This window comes from Mastomys coucha, unplaced genomic scaffold, assembly GCF_008632895.1.
Source record: "Mastomys coucha isolate ucsf_1 unplaced genomic scaffold, UCSF_Mcou_1 pScaffold8, whole genome shotgun sequence".
NCBI classification, from domain to species: Eukaryota; Metazoa; Chordata; class Mammalia; order Rodentia; family Muridae; genus Mastomys; species Mastomys coucha.
Window position 1 is genome coordinate 53,367,689 of NW_022196914.1, and position 13,515 is coordinate 53,381,203.

Here is a 13,515-nt window from a genome sequence, read left to right on the forward strand (position 1 = left end):
AAAAAAGAAAAAAAGAAACACAAAGGTCGAAAGAAAGACACTCAGTTATAACTTCACTTCTTAGAGGTAGTTAGTGCCTGTGACTCTTCCGCTGAAGTGTTCAGACCTTTTCAGTACCTGCATTTCTAAATGTCTGCAAACGTGCCTATCACAAATGTCTAGGTTTTCCTGAATGAAATGGATCACACTGTAGTGTTGTGTAGTAGGAACTGTGCATATCTCAATGTGAATGCCTGAGGCAGAGGAGAGTCGCTGTACCAACCATCCCCGAGTCACATGCTCAGCCTCAGGCACGCCTGTGTTTTGTTCCCACTGTCACCTGTGAATAAATGTCTGTCACTGTGGAAAATTTGGAGGCCATCCTGGTCTTTCTTTCTTTTTGGTGACTTTTTTTTTTCTGGGCAGATATTTAAGGAATCCTTCCATGTTAAGTAACTTACCATCAGTATCTGTTGCTCTGTGTGTGTTTTTCGAGATGTAGACACAGCCCTTCAGTGCACACCTGTGTTTCACTTACGGCACATTTTCTGCACTCCCTTTTTTGACAGTCTTCATTGTGTCCTTGGCTTCCCATCCGTTGGGTTGTCTAGTTCACCAGAACCGATTTCATGTGCTGCATTACGCACTGTTCAGATCCACTGTAAGTCTGTCTATTTCTGAGTTGGTGACTGTTTCTTAGAAGCCTTAGAGTTTCCTGGCACAGACATGTGTTCAGTATTGATCACAGTGGTGTTAGGTACTATCCTAGAAGTGATGGAAGATTGCTTGAACATTCTGCAGTTTATGATAATTAAAAAAAAAATTGTAAGACACCAAGGAAATGGATTTTTTTCTTGTTTGGTTTCTCTTAACCATCTTCACATGGATGACATTTCACCACTTGGGATGTATGTGTAATAATTTTACTTACAAATACCTTACTAATGGACATAGAAGTAATTTCTTCATAATTACTTAAAATAATTGTGCAGATCTCACCTAGGCTTGGTGGTATATCTGTGTCTCCAGCACTTGGGAGACGAAGGATGAGGTGCTCAAGGTCAAATTGGGCTAGATAGCAAGAGACTTTACTTTAAAAAGAAATATATACTCATTGAAGGATAACAAGGGAAACATATAAATGGGAAAATATATTATCTCTATAGATTTGGAGATATGTTTACTTAATATGTCTATTATCCAAAACTGACCCATAGACTATGGACACTCTGTGTTAGCAGGGGTATTAGTCAGGGTTCTCTAGAGACACAGAACTTATGGTAGTCTCTATATAGTATAGGAATTTGTTGATGACTTACAGTCTGTAGTCCAACTCCCAACAATGGTCAGTAGCAGCTGTGAATGGAAGTCCAAGATCTAGCAGTTGCTCAGTCCCACAAGGCAAGCAGGCGAGGAAGAGAGAGAGCCTTCCTTCTTACAATGTCCTTCTATAGGTCCAGCAAACAGTGTGGCCCAGATTAATAGTGTGTGCCACCACACCTTTAATCCTAGATGACCTTGAACTTGGATATCTTCCTGTCTTAAATCTTCTGGGATTCATAGCCACTTTACCTCAAGATCTCCATGTCAAGATCCAGGTCAGAAACTTGTATCTCTCAGCCTTCAGAGTAGGACCACAGATGAGCCTTGCAATTCTGGGTTGTAGTTCATTCCAGATATAGTCAAGTTGACAACCAGGAATAGCCACTACAGCAGGTTTTTGTAGAAATTATTAAAATGAGTATACAAACAGGAATGATGTAAAATAACTAAAACTGATTCTGAAAAGAAGAAGCACAGCGCACTAATGGGATTTCAAGACTTGCTTCAAAGTTAGTATTCGGATGTGTTGTGTCATTGGCAGAGAGTGGGCATAGAGATCAGCAATATAGAAGAAAGCTTTACAAATATTGGTCAACTAACTTTAATCTTTGTTTTACAAAAGCTTAAGTGAAACTTGTCTTTCTAGTGCATAGCCCTGTGAGTTTTGACAAACATATTCAGTTACAGAAATATGGCTGTGGTAGGTGGCTATGAAGCTCCGTGGAGAATGCTGGCCTTCTCTGGAGGAGTGCCCTGTCAGCTGCAGCTCCCTGAGGACTGCCCTCTCTCTTTCTTTTGGTCTGGGGTCTGCTGGCAGTAAGTTCTCTCAGACTCTCCCATTGTTTCTCTAGAGAACCCCCATCTTCCGTCTTTCTAATTTTTCTTTAAAAAATAATTATTGTTTCTTCTCTGAGCTGCTTTTACGTGTTTTATCTTAGATTTTCTGTGGTTTTGCTAGGATGTGTCCAAGGATAGCTTACTTATTTATTTATTTTATTTATTTATTTATTTATTTTTATTTTTGTCTTTGAAAAATGTATTGTGTTTATTATTAATAATGTGATTGTGAAAATGTATGTATGTGTGTGTATGTGTGTGTGTGTGCACTGCTGCTCTCCCCTGGTTGCCAGAAAGTTCCGTTAAATCTGCTATAAATACAGGTTTGGTCAGTGATCTTTAGGAGTCTGAAGGGATCATGGCATTTTTCAGTGTCCCAACTGGATGTAGGAAAGAGATAATATACACATGATGTGTTAGTTGGAGTTTTCTTGCTGTGAACAGCCACCATGACCAAGGCAACACAACATTTAATTGGGGTTGGCTTATAGGTTCAGAGGTTCAGTCCATTATCATCAAGGCAGGAACACGGCAGCATCCAGGCAGGCATGGTGCAGGAGGAGCTGAGAGTTCAACATCTTCATCTGAAGGCTGCTAGAAGAATACTGGCTTCCAGGCAGTTAGGATGAGGGTCTTATAGCCTACATCCACAGTGATACACCTACTCCAACAAGGCTACACCTCCAAATAGTGCAACTCCCTGGGCTAAGCATATAGAAACCATGACACATGAGAAAAAACTCAGGTCCAGACACTCAGCCATTCCAAAAGGAACTTGGGAGACTTTTCTCCCCCTCCCCCAGCACATTAAAACAGTAAATCACATTATCAGACTGAGCCCTGCAAGTTAGAAGACATCCAAGCTGCTGGTATCCAGACAATGACTGGATTCCTCATGGCTCTTTGTGTACTGCCTTATTCTAGGTAACTAGAAATAGCAATGACTGCTGTGGGCTCCAGCCTGAGGGTGGGACTGCTTGCTGACTTTCCAACGGCACTAACCGCAGTGTCTCCAACATCATTGGTAATGGCAACAGATCTCAGCCAGACAGTGATAAACACCAGGCTGTGGGCAACAGCTTGGGGTGCAGGAAGTTTCCTGACCTCTGGGCTGTGTTTCCCATCTTTTATCATCCAAGCCAGTAGCGATGATAATTTCCTGATTTCCAGAACCACAAATTATTTGTTTCTGAAATGGTTCTGTGTAGCACACAACCATAAATTTTAGCGGCAAACAAATGTGTAAGCATTTATTTCTTGTCTGTCTGAGGTTGGCTAAGTGATTCTAGCCTGCAGGCTGGCTGGTCACTAGGCTGTTTTTTCTATTGTGGCATCCCCAGGTATCGGAGCGTGTTCTCATGGTGGCCACAGCCCTTTGAGAGGAATCGGGTGTAATATGAGGGGCCTCGTGAGCCTGGCTTCAGCATGAGCTCATCACTTCTGCCCTATAAGTCAGTCACATTGAGTGGGCACATGTATTCCACTCTCAGAGGAAGTAGCTCTAAGTCGCAGGCCATGGGTCTGAACAACAGGAGGCATTAAGGCTAGGATCTAGGAGTGCCCTGAGCCTGTTCCACCAGGCCACACCCCTCCCTGGTGGGTCCTCCAGCCCTTCTTGCTGTGTTCACACCAGTCTCATGCATTAAATCTGTTGTATCTAGAGTGATCTCTCATTTTCTGATTGGACATTGTCTGCGCCAGTTACATCTTGTACACTCTAATTGGATACTGTCTGAGTCAGTTACATCTTGTACGTCCTGATTGGACTTTGTCAGAGTCAGTTACATCTTACATGTATTGCTGTGTTCATCTCCCTTTGTTGTTACTGGAGACCACCAATCTTTGGCAGCTTGAAACAATTTAGACTTGTCTTACAATTCTCTATGTCAGGACTCTGAGGGCTCAGCTGGCTTCTCTGGGAGGTTTCCTAAAGCTAACGTCAAGGTCCTGACAGGGGTCTGGTTATTCCTGCATGCTTCCAGAAAGGATCTGTGTCCTGACCATGCTGGTTATTGACACAGAACTCCCTGGGTTGAAGGATGTCATTCAGGCATTCTTGCTTCTACAGGCATTCTTAGCTTCTGCAGGTTGCTCCCATCCCTCCGCCATGGCTTCCTTCCTCTGTCTCCTAATCTGCCAACAATAGGTCAGGTCCCTCTCATGAGTCACATCTTCCCCGTGCTCTCTTCTGCTCTCCTCATCACCATGAGGTGATACTGAGCTAGTTCATCTCCCAATAACAAGGCCATGTCACCCATCAGTGACATATCCACAGGTTTGGGGATTAGGGTGTGAAACCTTTAGAGTTGTTTTTCACATTATATTAACACCATATTATGGCACTGTTTGGAATCTCACCTCTTGCTAGAAAGTGAGCCCTGTGAAGTCGGAGATCATGCTGAATTTGTGGAGACATCTCAAGCTCCTAGAGCAGCACCAACCATAGACAGTCAGAAGCACTGAATAAAGAAACGAAGCTTTAAAGAGTCCAAAGAGTTAAGTTGCCGGCATTTGTTTTACCATTAATACTCCTCCCTCTTGTTTCTTCATATATAAAATATAGTTAATTGCACTTATTTCTGGAGCTTTTCTATTGTTGAAGGTTACATTAGATAACTCATATGATGGATATCTATGTTTAGAACATAAAATGTGGTTCTCTCTCTCTCTCTCTCTCTCTCTCTCTCTCTCTCTCTCTCATATTCACCCCATTCAGCCAGAGATAACTATCTTTTCTATTGTAGAGAATTAAGTTTTTTACAAATGATTGCCAAAAAGATGGGCAGTAATATAAAGCTTTTTATATTCAAGTATGACTTGGGACAGAAGAATAAGAGCCTTTAGACTAAACTTTGTTGAGAAGGAAAGAACTTCAAAATGCTTTTCAGGAGCATGACTCTAAGGACATGGCCACAGAGTGTCAATCCTGGATAGAGGGGCTCCCTTCCCACAATCACCGTTTCACTGTGTGTCTTAGAACTTTGAGGAAGAAAGAGAAGATGAAGATCATAAGAGACATGAAAATGAAGTCAAATAGTTTACCCTTCCACTGTGCATATAACAGAACAAGAGACTGAAAGACAGAGGAGGAGGAGTGGGGGAAGGAGGTGTGGGGGCCAAGAGGATGAGTCAAAGCTCAGGGGAGGGGGGCAAAGCTGAGGATGGAAGACGGGGGTGGGTAGGAACCTGATAGCATGTTGCCCTGGGCGTAGTTTGGTTGAACCTGCCATGTTTCTAAGACACTGTCCTATAGAAATTTTATATGAGTCATATGCATATCTCTGATTTTGTCAACAGCTACATTTTAAAAGTAAAACAAAACAAATCATGCTTAGCTGTAAGGAAGAATAGAGAATGTGTATTTTTGCTTTAATGGTTTCTAAATGGAGCTAACAAACAGGAGGAAGTTAAGAATGAACCAAACCATAGCCATGTGCAGAAAGAACCACTGTGTGGCACTGACATGAGCCAAAAGCCCTTTACTAGGGAACCCAACCATGACCAGACCTTGTTTTGCTTCCTCTTGTGGCCTTTATGTGTATTAGATTAGTGGATCTCAAGACTTCAGGATGCAGGCATATCCTTCGGGCACTTCCCTAATGAGGTTTAATTATAAGTCTACATAGGGAAATAGACAGGGAGTTGTCTTGGGCCACATGGCCCGCCTCTGTGGAAACTAGGACATGGTCCAGGGTGCAGCTGTGTCCCCTCTATCCTGCTGAGCTGCATGTCTGCCTCACTGTTGGGATGCCCGGAGTGCCCTAGCACCCTGCTCAGGGGAGGCAGAACCCAGTCCATAATGGGGTCCTCAGTCCATGTTTTCCCAGAGTGGGAAACAGCAGAGTCTGGGATGATTGCTGTAGTTCCCAAGTACTGCTGGGAGTCCACATTTTCCCCAAGGCATCTACACACCAGAGGGGAAGACAGAGCCCTGATGTGTGGAGGGGTGTGGTTTGAGACAGTCCTTGTTTGTTCAAATGACTTTATTTCATGGCAGATGTGAATGCATATACCTTACTCAGGGTAAACCAGGGATTAAATATCTTTTACTGGAAGGAATGCCCAGGAAAGAAAGCTCATTGGCTGAACAACCAAGGCCTATCTATATATCTCATTAGAATAGGCAACTCCAGAGTTTTATGGTACATGGCTGACTGCCATGGTCTTCTCAGTGGGGTTAGTGTTATGGTTAGTGTTCCACAGCAGGTAGAGTTAGGCAGGGAGTGACCCCACTCCTACAATTCTCAATTCTAAGATTCATGGGGTCTGAGCTCACTCGACCTTACCAGTTCTTCTGTCTGCTGGCATGGTCCACTTGCCTCACACTGTCCCAGTAGTTGCTCTGGTGAAATGGCTTCCCATGATGGAGTGGCACACCTTTGCCTCTGTGTCACTGGAGCAGCCTATCTTGGGTGTCAGTGTTGGACGCTCTCTTCTGGCACCACCAGTAAAAAAGTCTTTACTGGATGGCTTGGTTGTCGAGGATGCCTCAGGCTTTCACTAGTCTATCCATAGCCATTGCCTTATTAGTGATGGGTCAAATTTTGTCACTCTTGGTTACGCTCAGGCAGGGATTGTAACTGAGATGAGCTCTGGGGGAAATGCTGAAAATGGTTGGTCCATGATGTGGTTCTGGACCATATGCTGAGCTGGGTCATGTTTGTACCTGTAATTGTTTTATTCTTTATAGTTACTCATCTTTCTATCTCCCTTTGTACAGGACACAACAAACAAACAACACAAAAAGAAAGACGCCAATTTCAGTAACATGTTTTATTTAAAACCCAGTATATCCCAAATTATTTCATCACACAATCAATTGAAAACAACCTATTTTATTCTTTATTTTTGTCTCAGTCCTTGAAACCTGCTGTGTATTTGACACAACACATCTTGATTAAAAGTAATCTCTTTTATAGTTCCTAATGAGGACCAGGAAGATGGCATGGAAGGTGAGGTGCTTGCTGCACAAGCCTTACGGCCCGAGTTCAACCCCTAGAACCCACATAAAGGTACAGACAAAGTTGTCCTCTGGCATCTACTACTGTGCCCTAGCATGCACACACATATGACCACTACCTCTGCCTCCACCACTGATAACAACAAGGTCTAGTATACACAAAAGCTTCTAGAATCCCTGCATGGCACATATAGACTGTGTACTGGATGATGAAATTGTAACAAAGGCTTCATGTGTGGATTCCATCTAGAGTAAAAAGGCAGCACTGTTCCTGGTTTCCCATGACTTAGCTATAGTATGTAGGGGTTCTAGAAGTTCCCCTGTTTAAGTAAGGAGACAGAATAGAGGTTTTCTGATTGAGTCTTAGAGTCAACCTTGGCAAACTCTGTGTCCATGGACACCACAAATGATACTCTGTATGAAGGACCACAGAACCCAGCAGCAGATCATCCCACATCATCACAGAAGGCCTGATACCTCAATGGTTGCCTGTCTAAGAGCTAACCCAGAGCATTCACAGGGTACCCAAAGCTAAAGGGATACAAATGCAATCTTGGACTCACATTCTTCTCGTCTTTTCACACCTGTGTGTGGAAGGTATGCCCGAATAGGCAGAACCCAGACTACAGACCCTAGGGTGTAGAGCCAGCTGTGAGGCCCACCCTATGGAGAGTGAACCAGGAGGAAGCCTGCACAGGCCCTGGAAGTGGACAGGAGAAATCAGAGGAAACTGTGCTAATGCCTTGGATAGTTGAAGTGAGGCACGGAAGTAGAGGTTTAGATTTCAGTGAACAAATCTCCCAGCTCCCTGGGCTTTTTGTCCTTTGGAGTGGCTGTGGCTAGAAGGACAGAGGATGCTCCCTCGAGGCATGGCCCACTCTTGTTCAAGTCTCCAAGGACTTGAGTCCTCTATTCTGTCAATGCATAGAGGCTGTGGTTCTAACCCCAAATATTGAACCAGAGGTAAAAGAGGGGGAATCTTTTTACTGCCAGTGTGCTCTGAAGAACCAGAGTCATAGGGAATGGCTCCATCCTGTAAGTTACCAAGCTCAGGTTCTATTTGTTTTGTTTTGTTTTGTTTTTCTCACATGATTCAATGGCTGAGAACAAAGTGGAAATTGTTAGAAAAATAAAACCAATTGTGTAGGTGACATTTTCTTTGCATATTTGAGTGTACTGCTTAAATCTGGTATGCGTTCTATTGCATATGCATAACACCCTAAGAACTCAAACTTAGGTAATAAATTGATGGTGAAGTAGTGAGCAAGTAGTGGCAACCAGAGCCATGCTATTCCAATCCTGCCCACATAGAATTCCCACAGGCTCTGAAGTTTCTGGTCACCATTCCAACAAATCACCTCCTGGGTGCCAGGATGCGCCTTACACTCTCTAACCAACTGGGTAATTTAGAAGTTCTTCATACCTCTTCAGGCTCAGTAATCCCCTAGATGACTCTGAAAATTCAAGAAAGCAGTACACTTAGATTACAGCTTTGTTATAAGGAACACAAACCAACCAACAAGGCACAGTCCGGAAGGGTCACATATGCAGAGAGTCTTGTTAGTGGTGCATCACCCTCCAGGCACCACGAACAAGGAAGCCTAACCAGTCTTCTGACTGTTTATATTCTCCAGATCTCAGAGGTTGGTCTACACCATAAGCCTGAAGTCACAACCTTTGACTGAAGTGATTAGTCTTTCTGGCATAGCCAACCTCCATCCTGAACCATCTCATAAGTGTACATTCAGGCACGGCCCGAGGTGCCCACCATAAATAATTCCCTCTTGCTCAGGAAACCAGTGAGTTCAAGGCTACCTCTCAGGAACTAGAGACAAAAGTCAGCCATATTGCTTACCCCACAAAAGTGATGGTTGTAAAGATGACAGTGGTATTATATTATATTAGTATATTAGTATATCCTTCCCCTCCCACTTCAGAGATACACTGCTTTGACCAGTTAAGTACCCACCTTTTGAGAGAACACCTAATATGTAATTGTTATAGGCACGGCCATTCATAAGTGTGGATCTGCCCTTAGATCCTGTTTGGGATAGAGAATGCTCAGGACCTCAGCATCAACTAAGAGGCTTCTTGCTTGCTTGATTCTCCCCAGTAAGAACACTGAAATCTCATCAAACTGTTCATTTATTTTCCTATAAATGCATCTGTTGCTAACCAGGCCTTGGGCATTTTTCCAGTGGAAAATGGAGTTGTTGGCTTTCCCTGGTTCCTGTTCACCATCCAATAAGTTGAATAAATAATCACCATAGACCATACTGGTGGAATACAGGAGGAGGATTGAAAGCAGGAGAATATCAAGCTCATCAAAAAACCACTGAGATCAGTGCAAAGACTGAAGCAGGAAGACACAGCATCTAAATAGGAGCGCCTTAATGAGAATGTGTCAGCTCAGAGCCAACATGAAGTCTGCAGATGGGATGCACCTGCCTCCTGAGAACCTCACAGAGCGAAATCAAGCCTCAGAGCCCAGAATGGAAGCAGGAAAACCCAATCAGACTCCTCAGAGACACTTCAGTAAATGAACTCTCAGCTTGCAAAACATCAGGTGCATCTCTAAAGAGATGTGGCCCCTGCCCCCACCCCATACCCCCAGTCACTCTTAAAGTGGTTGGTTTCCAGCACTAACCCTCAATCCTCCACCGAAATTGAGTCTGCTAGTGACTGATGTTTAAACAGCTTAAATCTCTGGGGTCTTTTTTGGGAAAGGATAATTTTAACTCAGGTGATAAATCCACCAGAATTTTGGGGCAAGAGGAGAAGCCTGGTGGAGCCTTTATCCAGCTGTTGAAGAGAGGACCCAGGAACTCTTGGAACAAAGCAGTTAGGAGAGAAACTAGATGGCATTTCATAACCAACAGACGAACACAACTCAGCCTGCAGCGCACCGTGCAAATAGTTACTGAGATCTGCAGTCGGAGGAGGCAGCTCGGAAGAAGAGGTCTCTAACGGAAGCTCTTGCTTGCCCTGTCAGCTCAGAACCCCACCTCTTCCCCAGTATGTCTGTGCTAATCATCTCATTGTACAGAAAAACGATTTTGCAAGCTTCCATCCATAGGTGGTGGCCACCCTCTCCATTCCCCTATAATAGAATTGCTGACCCCAAGAGTACACACAGACATCATCAGTAAGATTATTCCAGAAATTTCCCACTTCTTTTTCCAAATGGTGGTGTTCCAGGGACCAGTTTAAGCTTTCTGCTCATCAGCACGGAAGCCAACAATGACTTAAGGAAAAAAGAAGCTGGAACATAGTAATAAGCGATGACCAAACCCAGTGTAGAGCATGACAGCCGTGTTCCCACCCATGATGGAACTCCTGCGGCACTAGGGGCCTCTGTTAAGATCTGTTACTGAGCGAAGGTTTGGCTCCCCCCACCTCTCTTCTGTCTCCACATCCTTAATCCTGCAATGACAACAATTGTAGCAGGTTCAATCCCTGGGATCTTGCGAGTCCCCAGAGAGGCTTCAGAAACACTGCTAGGAGAAGCATGCTGTTCCTTGCCTGTTCACACTGCTGCTTAGTCACAAATATCCATGCTGTGAGGTAACAAAAACTGAGTGGAGTTGGGAGGCAGAAGGTGGGGGGAGGGTGGGAGGCTGGGAGGGTGTGGGGGGGCAGAAGGCAGGAGGCAGACCTCAGACTGTATTCTTGAGGGAATCTCAAAAGCAAGTGTGAAAAGGATGACAGGGTTTTTTGGTTGGTTGTTTTTTGGTTTTGTTTGTTTGTTTGTTTTTGTCCCCCCAACCCCCATCTTTAAAAGTGCCTGAAGAAGGGACTCAGGCCCAGGCTGAATCAATCCCTGAAAAGTGGAGGAAGAACATTGGACATCTACAGCTCTATAGCTCCCTTCTCTCTCCCCGCCCATCCCTCCTCTCCCTGTGCTCATTCTTTTTCTCATTTCCCAAGAATTATGCCACTGGGGAACTGTGTGAATGTCAGTGACTGCTGTATTTCTCAATCCCAGAAGTACCTGGAACCACTCTTGTAACAACAACAACAACAACAACAACTACTACTACTACTACAAGCTTCCATTCTGTGCATTTGCCATATCACCCGGTCATAGTGACAGATTCAGGGAAAACTGTGGATGTGAGACTAGTTAGCTATTTGTTCATTCAAAAAAATAGTTATTGACTACACATTATGCTCTGGACCCTGACAGAGACAAAAGATGGTGGTGTCCACGTCCTGACTAGAGGTCAGTCAACGGCAATGATGTGGCCATTTTCTACCTCAGCTCACTCTAGGGCAACAGTCACCACAGTGAACACTCACTCCTTTTCAAAGTCAACAGATCCTGTTCCTACTGAGGAAATTACTAAGGCTTTAAGAAACATTTGAATGTTCTTGGGCCAAATGCTATTATAGAGGTCCCCATTCTAGTTGAGAATGACTACATATGAATCATTCACAGTTAACTCAGATTTATATGCTTGGATTGCTCCTGCTCAGATGTCCTATAAGCACCTGCAGCCTTGGGGTTAATGTCAAACCCACTAGCTTCCTTAAAAACTAGGAGTCCTTTAGATACTCCACCACCGTGAACAGCCTCACTCCCGCCTAGTGGGCAGAGCCAACATCCTGGATATTGGTCCTGAAGAGTTCTTCTTGCTCGCTATATTAGTTGTTTTTTTGGTGTGATAAAATACTTGGCAAGAAGGAATAAAGGTTTTGTCCTGGCTTACAGTTCAAGAAATGTGTTCCACCATAGCAGGAAGGCCTGGTACAGAGTAAGGCCTACCCCTACCGCCAGCCCACTGTCTCCATCAAGCCTCCACCTCCCGAAGGTCCCATGACCTTCTCAAACAGTACTAGGAATGACCAAGTTGTCCCCCATGAGCCTTTGGTGGCATTCTGGATAAAAATCGCAACTCACATTTTCAGGCAATCACCAAGTCCTTACTTTCGTATAACACAGAGAAGCACAAAGCTTTGCCACTTGTTTGGTTCAGAGTCAATCAAATGCTTTAATCCCAAGCATTTTGCAAGGGAAAAAAAATAACTAGAATAAGCTGTCAGATGCTGTCAAACATAATGCTCTGAATGGTGGTTTACTTAATGCAATTACAGCATTCACCTACAATTTACACAAGTAAATTTGCTTTCCCTACCAAAACGTTTATGATTTAAGTAAACAGCTTCTTCAGAGAACACGTTTTGTATCCTCTGGGATTACTACAAGCCTTTAAAGCTCATGTTTTGAGAGATTAAATTATAGCTTTGCAAACCGTTGTATATCTTCACGGACCTTTTGTTCTTTCTCATTGTAGGTCTTAACCACAGAGAAACAGAGCAGTAATTCATCACTCAGAACATGTACATTTTAATCTTACTTGACACCTTTGCCCCATCTGAATTAATTTTTCATTATATTTCTGTGGTAGCTAGAATGCAAATATTGCATAAATTTTTCTTTCTCACTTTGCTGAGAAGGGCAATATATAACACATTTAATTTCTTAAAGTGTTCATGTCAATAGTATGATCTATTTTTTTATAGATATTCCCATAAAACACAGGTTAATAGACACTTGAGACTTACAATTTTTAGATTATTTAATACAATGGTTTTACACATTCCTTGAGATTTTTATACAATTCATTTTGATCATGTTCATTCTGATTCCTCCCCCAGCTCCTTCCAGATCCACCCCCTTAATTTCAACCCCTCTCTAACTTGATATCTTTTATTTATTTATTTATTTATTTATTTATTTAATTTATTTCTTTATATTTAACTAAGTCAATACTTGTGGGTATGGGAACATTACCTCAGTGTGATCAACCTACCAGAGACCACACTCCTAACGAAAGCCATCATTTTCCCATTACTCTTCAGTTAAAAGTAGTCTCATGGCTCTCTCTCTCTGTATTCTTAATGTTCCCTACTAAACATCTACTTCTAATGTCTATACTACCCTGGTACAGTTTTCCCTGAACACTGACCAACAGACTTTCTGACAGGTTCACCCTTCTAGCCAAAGCTTTTGTTGCTCTTTCTTCTTCTCCTTCTCCTTCTCCTTCTCCTTCTCCTTCTCCTTCTCCTTCTCCTTCTCCTTCTTCTTCTTCTTCCTCTTCCTCTTCTTCTTCCTTTTCTTCTTCCTCTTCCTCTTCCCTTTCCCTCCTTTTTCTTCTTCCTCCTCCTCCTCTTCCTCTTCCCTTTCCCGTTCCTTCCCCTTCCCCTTCTCCTTCTCCTCCTCCTCCTCCTCCTTCTTCTTCTCCTTGTTCTTGTTTGCTTTATTTTGCTCAAAGATGACACAGACACATTTCAGAGTGGCATTAGAGCTATGCCTCAAAGGTCTGTCCTTTATGCAGGTGGAGACAGAAAATCCCAACTATCTTTGACATGCTTAAATCTATGTGGTTCCTGCCATCTGTCTTGTCACTAAACTG